The sequence below is a fragment of the Cupressus sempervirens genome, chromosome 8, assembly GCF_028749045.1.
Source record: "Cupressus sempervirens isolate cs-2001-9-10 chromosome 8, ASM2874904v1, whole genome shotgun sequence".
Classification (NCBI taxonomy): Eukaryota; Viridiplantae; Streptophyta; class Pinopsida; order Cupressales; family Cupressaceae; genus Cupressus; species Cupressus sempervirens.
Window position 1 is genome coordinate 442298421 of NC_143125.1, and position 8282 is coordinate 442306702.

Genomic DNA, 8282 nt, shown 5'->3' on the forward strand with positions numbered 1-8282 from the left:
GTTTTATCTGTTGATCTGTACGGACATGATGTTTCGTTTTTGGGCATTTCTGACTGCCAGACTTCATGAATATTGGTTTGTTTTGTAGCTGCTGTGCTTGTTATTGATAAGGTGTTTTTAGTTTCCTGGCTTGTGGTGGTCTATAGTTAATAGCTCGTATGACAATGCAAAATAATTATCAATGTTCATGTTGAGATTTCCTGGAAGGTGTCTAGATAATTGATTTTTGCAATTCTCAACTTTTGGGATGATTAGCGACTCTCCTTCTACCTTGGCTTTTCCATAGTGGTTACTGATGCTTATTAATCATTTCCATTTGGTGGTTGATGTATATTTATGGTTCATTACATATTGACCTGGTTTACATTTTTCAGATCAATGCTTGCGTTGGCTGCTTTACATGGTGTGCACATCAATGGTTGCCATTTTTGCCAGTTCTGTTGTGTATTGTGCTTTTGATTGTAGAGGTGGAGTTTAAAGGTTGTCTTGCCTTGTAGATTGAGCACGTCTATTCTACAATAGTACATCATGTTCTACCAAAGTTTATAGCTGGGCGGTACCTTTCCTTTTTCATTCTTAGAACATTTATTTTGTGAGAGTATATAGCATAACACCATGTCTGGACGTCTCAGAAATCCATAGGTTTTGTCTAGAATACCATAGTTTCAATTCCATTCTATTCTTTTGCCTAGTAATTGAAGGGTTTTTATTTAATGGTTAAAAACATTCTAATTTAAAAATATTTTTTATACTTGGAAGCAAAGAAACAACCTCAGCATAAATATCCAGGGTAATTTGATAAGGCAATACATAAGCATTAATTTAGATAGTTAAACATGCAGTTATCAAAATGTTAATCATGAATAAAATGATGAAAAATGTGTATTGTGTAGCGATGTTGAAAAGACTGAGGGATGAATCACCGGATTTCTGAATTTGGATTTGTAATACACAAGCTAATTTGTTTGCTCTCTGAATGTTAATATCACACATATCTTGGGTCAATCTTGAGTTTGTAGAATTGATGCTCATATTTAAATCTTTTACCCAAATGGTGTGTTTGTGATCTTTTTCTATGGATTTGACCTTGTTGTCTAGATCTTTTGTACCTATCAAACATGTTTTGTTTCAGCTTGGAACTTGCAATATAAGGCATAGTGTGGTGTTGAGGAGCAGTATTGGAATTTGTAATGTTAGGCACTTTCAGCACTAACATAGATCAAGTTTGCAGCTATGGTTTTGAAATTACACAAAGTAACTCAGATTCAAAGCCTTTAAATGCTTTGTGCCATGTCAAAATGTTTATGACGATCAATTTGTGTCTAGGGTTAGGAGTGCAAAATCAACAAAGATAATATGTTGGGCCAATACGTAAATTTTTCAAACAGTTATAACAAAGTTTACTAACATACTTGTTTACGTTGTTGAGGGTGATCAGTTTTTTTTTGTTTTTTGTAATAAAAGAACAATTAGAAACACTTAATCTATTTTTAACAAGAACAAGTATTTGGAAACACACTAATAACTTCAATTAACATCTTTAAAAAGGAAAGGAATTTCATGATCTACTGTATAAGAAACAAACTACAAGTTTTCAAATAAATACTTTTTGCTTTCAACATTCTCAAATAACTTGCAACAAAATTAAATAGAATACTCACATTTTATGGAAGAAGGTTGAGTTTGATAGAGAGGATTCTGTATGGACAATGTACCCAAATCTCCAACCTGTGTCTCGATTAGGGGGAAAAGGTATCATTGGGGTGCTTAACCACCCAACCATAGATCATATTTGGTCCCCCTAGGCTGCTTTGAGATCCAAAGTAGACCTGACCCTGTGTGAGGGATGGTGAATGATCAAGTCAAGTCTCCTGGGAATTCGGTATAGAACCACTTACATCATGATCGATCACACCCTCTAGTCTACTGCTACTCTAGTACGACTCCTGTCATGGATGTATCTAGTGACTCCATTTTGACATCCATTAATCTTACCTTGGCCAAGGATTTCTTTTGAATCTAGAGTCATCATCTCACCTTCCCTCTTGACCCTAGGTTAAGCCCAGTCTCTCTCCTAAGGGAGTCATCTGAAGGTTTCATATCATGACCTCTTTGTGTTCTAGTTCTTCTATAGATTTACTTTGCACTATCTGGTTATACTGTGAAATGATTATCCTCTAAAGATCCAACTGGGAGGAATGTTAACGTTTTAATGATCAGGAGTTAGTCTACTCTACTAACATGTGCTGTACGTTACTTCTTGTTTACATCAGATTAAGAGAAGGATACAATGGATTCTAATTGAGCTCAATCTTCCAGTTAGTTGACTGATTGTTACAAGATGTTGTTTCAAATTCATTTGGGCCCAAAACAAGCAAGTAGCCGTGGATTGATTTATGTCTGATTTTTACTGATATTATATAGGTCAAAATATATGTTGTTCATAGGATCAACTCTCCTAATCCTGAGAATATCAACTCCACCTTTGCATCTCTACTTGTATAGTTGAGCTGTACATGATCGATACTTGTCCAGTTCGGTTTTAATGGGGTGGAAGAGTCTTGTTGGAAAAGATTCTCCTAATCTTTTATAGTTATGACACAGTTAATCTTCTTTTCTGATTGCTATCAATTCTTGGAGTTGCTGGATCTCATTCTTGAAATTTTATCTAGAAGTCAAGCATTTGAATATATTAGCATAGAAACCAATGTTATTTTCTCCCACCACGGTAGTCTGGAAGGATTCACATTAATTTTGATGTTGTTTGTTGAGTTATCTAGTTTGTATCTGCATATTCTATGAATTCAACCACACCGTTTGCATTTAGGAAACCGAAACTTTTTTTATTTATTTATTAGTGTCGCTATAGTTATGTAACTCAATTAATGCTAATTCACGGCTTATAGAAAGTGATGGAGAAAGAATACAAACAAGTTCTTTTATTGACACTTGAACGAGCTCCTATTTGGTATTCCAGAATGCAAGGACATTCTTATTAAAGCAGAGAAAGACTAAATATACGTTCACCAGAAGAATGAGAAGGTGCATTTCCTAAGGAATGGGACAGGCTAATCTTAGACAAAATGTACTAAAGACAAAATAAAGTCAATTTTTTAAATTTTCAGATTCACAATTTTTTTCTAATTTTTTTGTTATTTTCCACTACAAATTATGCAGATATGAAGATTAAATGCTGAAATTTTCAGAAAAATTCATGATGTTTTCAATTTTGTGAAAATTGGTCAATTGTACAGTTTGTAAGAAGGATAGCCACATCTCTAAAAAAAAATACTAGCAATTAAGATTTAGGAATAATTTGTAGAAGGAAAGAATGGACTCTTTGTGATCAAACTAAACAACAATTATTGATTAATCGAGTTTACTTGTCTGGTATTGCGTGCAGTCTCCTCTTGAAGATATTTAAGTGTTAGGTTCTCCCTCCCTTTCCTAGCAATTTCTAACCTCCGTTCTCATAAAGTGGCGCCACATTCTTGAGCTCCAAGCATCTGCTTTCCCGTTGCTCCCTTCTTGCGTTCCCGCTGTGTACACGAAACATAAAAACACTTCATATTAACACCTTCGCCACCCTAACTCCTTTCCCCCACTCCTGTTCTTGGCGGAACGACTACATATCTCTGTCGTGGGATTACGGAGGTGGTCCATTAGATGTGCCGACTTCTTGTTATACTCCGTGCCTTGAAACTGTAGGACTTCTTCCCAATATTTCCCAAGTTTTTTTGAGTTTATCCAATCTCCACATGATAAATCTCGATGTTTGATAATCTAAAGAATTCGGCAGTGGAATTGGCTCTGAATTCATATTCCAAGGGTGGGGGCAAAGTAATAATAATATGAAGAAAACTTTGGAATTAGAAATTATGATTAATCAATTATATTTTAACCTTCAAAGGACGTGTGGGGACGTTATTGTTGAAGAGAGAATCTGATGGGGTGAAGAATTTGTGGAGTAAGATCTATAAAAATATATTTTATGCGGAGCTAAGTAATGAAATACATGTAGAAGGATTTTCATTATGGTTTTAAGTGTAACTTATTATTCTTATATCCAAATATATTTTAAGTACTTACTCTCATAATCATTTTGTCTTCTTAAATTTGGTTGGACTAAGTTTAAACTTGGTGGCAATCGATAAATGAGGTATGATTGGACAAGGGAAAGGTCTAAATGATGAGTTACAAATTCACTAGGAGAAGCGTAAAGGTACAACCCTAGAGTTTAATTCACCCTAGCCATCTAGGTACCATCTTGTCATATCTTACCACCGGAGGTTTTGTTGAGCTTGATCATCCAATATCTCATTTCCTAGTGATAACATTTCCCCCTTCAGGTTTGATTCATGTTCTTCCTAGGTCCAATCAGAGCAAGTGGTTAAACATTGACAAAACAATTTAATAAATAAGATCTTCATAATGAAATTATATTATTATGTCTGTGAACACATTGCTATTTAAAATTAAGTTTGATTCATACGTCTAATTAATAATCTTGATTACAATTAAGGCATAATCAAATAAAGTTAACTTGAGAATTTTAAGTTTGAAATACCCAAGATTTTGAAACTGGAATCCTACCTATGGAAAAGTCTGCAAACCCACGGTTAGTCCACACATACCACTTAGGGCACACAAATCTATATCATTGTATTGTAATAATCAAAACCATTTAGGGAAACCAAAACCACTATGTAGATTAGATCTTTTCCCTCTTAGGGCATATTTACAAAACCATTATAAAAAGAGGAAAAATCATCTAAGTCATCATTTAGTAAAGGCGTGAGCATAAAAGTATCAAATAAAAGGGTTGTGACATACTCTCCCCCTTATGAGTCATCATCCTCAATGATGAGAAAACCAAAATACAATAATATTTATAGCATGAAGAGTTCTTTCTATACAATCTAGTTATAGACATTAAAAAGATGAGGAAATTGTTGGTGAATCTCATAGTCTTCCCACATGACACTATCTTCTGAATATTGGTCTCACTGGACATTGCATTGTTTCACTTCTTTGTTATGTAGGCGTAACCTACGTGCTGCTAGCACCTTGATGGGATCAAACATGACCACCCCGGGGTCTTGGATCTGTAAAGAGCTCCAATCAATCATATGAGAGAAGTCAAAATCTTACTTTTAAAGGTAAGAAACATGAAACACATTGTACATTCTTAACGTAAAAGTCCTAGCATGCTTAAACATACGCTTCCATTTCCAACTTACCATAACATAATCAAGAATAATAAGCAAAGACCCTTAAATGGTCATGCACAAGACGAGGGCTCAAGGTTACAATCAACACCATGTTGAAAGAAAAAAGTTGAATCCTAAAATTTGGCCAAGTCTAAAATCTTGAAACCCTAAAACTAGGCTTAAGTCTCAACACTACTACATTTGGGCCCGAATTACAACTGTCGGTCATGACAATTGTGATGGATACCCATCACCCAAGCAACAATACCACCAATTGGCTCCTGTTGTATAGGCATTAGACTTGTGCTGTCACAAATTGCGATGACAAGCTCATCCGTTGCAATTGCGATGCCCCAAGCTGTCACAATTCAACAGAAAGCAAGGGCAGAAGTCCATGTTCATGTCATTGAAATTGCGATGGTAAACTGTCACAAAAATGACAGACTACATTTTAAGTATGTCATCACTATGTTGAAAACTATACTGTAGGGCCGACGACCACTCGTCAGAACGGGACGTTGCAACAATGATGACTTGCAACGATAGTGTTGTAGGAGTGACTGCCATCTGTCAGAATTAGTTGCCACAATGACAACAACCTACGATAAAAATGTTGTTTGAATGACAACTAATCATGCAAATTGCGACAACCTGGTGAATTTTAATTTTTTTTGGGTGTAAGCATGTTGCATGCACACCCATGGCCTGCTATAAACTAAAATGTATTTCTAACAAAGAAGACATTATTTTATTTTTCATCATTTTACGAAGAATCTAATTCAATCACATTGATAGAAATCCCTAAAATAATGTTAATAAATTTTTTCTATCATTATATTTTCATTTTTATGTAAGGTGTACTACATTATTCATCATACATGTTTCAATTGAGAAGAGAGTGAATCCAAGTTTAAGTTGTGAACCTTTTTAAAACTCTTTTTATAATAGTTGAATTCAATAGAAAATATTTAATACATAGCATTACATAAGTATCCCTTAAAATCAATGAGCAATGAATTTGATTTTGTGGAGTGTTTGCCAATAATCACTTGCCTCTAAATAATGTATACTACCATATTGCAAGTATGATCTTAAAATCATACTTAATAACTCACAACATTATGTAGAAGATCGCGTGATTCAAGAACCCGTTGTGATGGTTTTGGTTGCTTTTGTCGCAGTTTGAGTTCCTCTTGTTATTGTTGATGGTGTTGCAATAGTTGCTTTCCTTGGTATTTGCAATGTCGTGTCCACTTTGCCTGTTGATGTTTCACTAGGGTGTGTGTGTCTTCCTTGCTCATCTCTTGCTCGGAGGTTCCTCTTTCTCATATGGTTTTGGTCACAACTTCTGTCAGTGTGGTTGTCCCTGTGGTTGCTAAGATTTGAATGCTACAAGCATGCATATTCCATCTCTAAATTAGTATGTTGTGCTAAGGCTCATTGAACATAACATAGATCAAACTAATATTCAATTGAGGTTAATTAAAATTAGATCACAAAAATTAATTAGAATGCAACACTCTTATGTCAATACTTAGCCAATGGAGAAAGTGGTATCCCAAGGACTGAAAATGTCTAAAATATCATACGGAAGGGGCACAATTACAATCTTGTGCATCTCTTCTTCAAGCTTATACATATATGTTGTATTGAAGTTAAATATTTGCTAAAAATCAATCATCTGTTATAAGATATTAAAAAGACATTAATTATATTTAACACATAACTAAAGCTTCTTTACATCTCATACTGTAGTTATTAATTTTAATAAAAAAATATCCATAGAAGACACTATGATACCAAAGATTTATAGTTTCTTAAGTAAAACAATTTTACTTCCATGCTTACCATAATGACACCTACTCGTATTCGTACTTCATTTTGTTGGAAGATAATTTCTTCCTCACATAGCTAGATATATTTATTGTCGATTTGTTCATTGTTAGTTGTAACTGACTAATATACACATGCATGTGGTTAAGAAGATTACTTAGAACTCACACCAAAATTGTTAGATAAGGAATGACTATTAAAGCACCTTCCACCATCCATGATAAAGGCACCACTTGTTTAGTCTTCTCAAAAATGTGCCTAGAAAATTTTGTTGGCTGAGCATGGAATAAAAGAGATTCTTTTCTGTTGTAATAGAGTCGTGTTGTGTTATATAATTATTTGTGTATTTCATGTTTAAGATGTCAATGCTCTAATACTAAATTTCTTAGATACTTGTTATCTGAATTCTACACACTTTACCACCTTTTTTCTGTTTTCTACACCATTCTACTTAGTTGCTAACTAAAAGTATTTGAGTTGACAACGAGAAAGATTTCATACTATACACAACTTGGTCTAAGTTCCATTACTTTATTTTCTATATGAAGTCATGACATGTGAAAAATCTTGGAAAACTTGACCACTGTATTTCAAAACTACAACAACATTGGGTCTACTAAAGATGGTTCTATAGTAGTAGAAACATATGCAATGCTCCAAAGTTTGCAAATCTACACATGCCATGCTATCTAAGAATAGAGCTTCAACCACATTTATTTTTGAGATAAGTCCCATAAATGCAGTTTGGGAGGGGATCAAAATGTTACTAGTTGCTATCCTTTATTTGTAATTGAATGTTTAAGGATAAATGAACATAGATAAAATATATATCATATGGTGCATATTTGATTTTGACTAGATGGAAGAAACTAATAAAATTGAAATATTTATTCTCTATATGCATCTTGCTAAAAGCTGAAAGATGAAATAAAACATTGAATATGATGCCACACATGAATAAATCTTAATAAAATGTTAAATCTGACACCACACATGAATAAATCTTGCACATTATGAAAGTTACAATCTATAAAATTCTATAAGATCACTCTTAGTATAAGGTGTTGTGACTTGAAATTTTTTATCCCAGTAGGGATATAGTAACATGCCTAATGAAGCAGATATAACATCTCCTCCTATTTTAAAGTTAAAAATCATAAATAATAAATAAAGTTATAAATTAGATATAAAAATAATCTAAACTCTCTATCAATTTGATGAAAGAAACATTCATGTTTA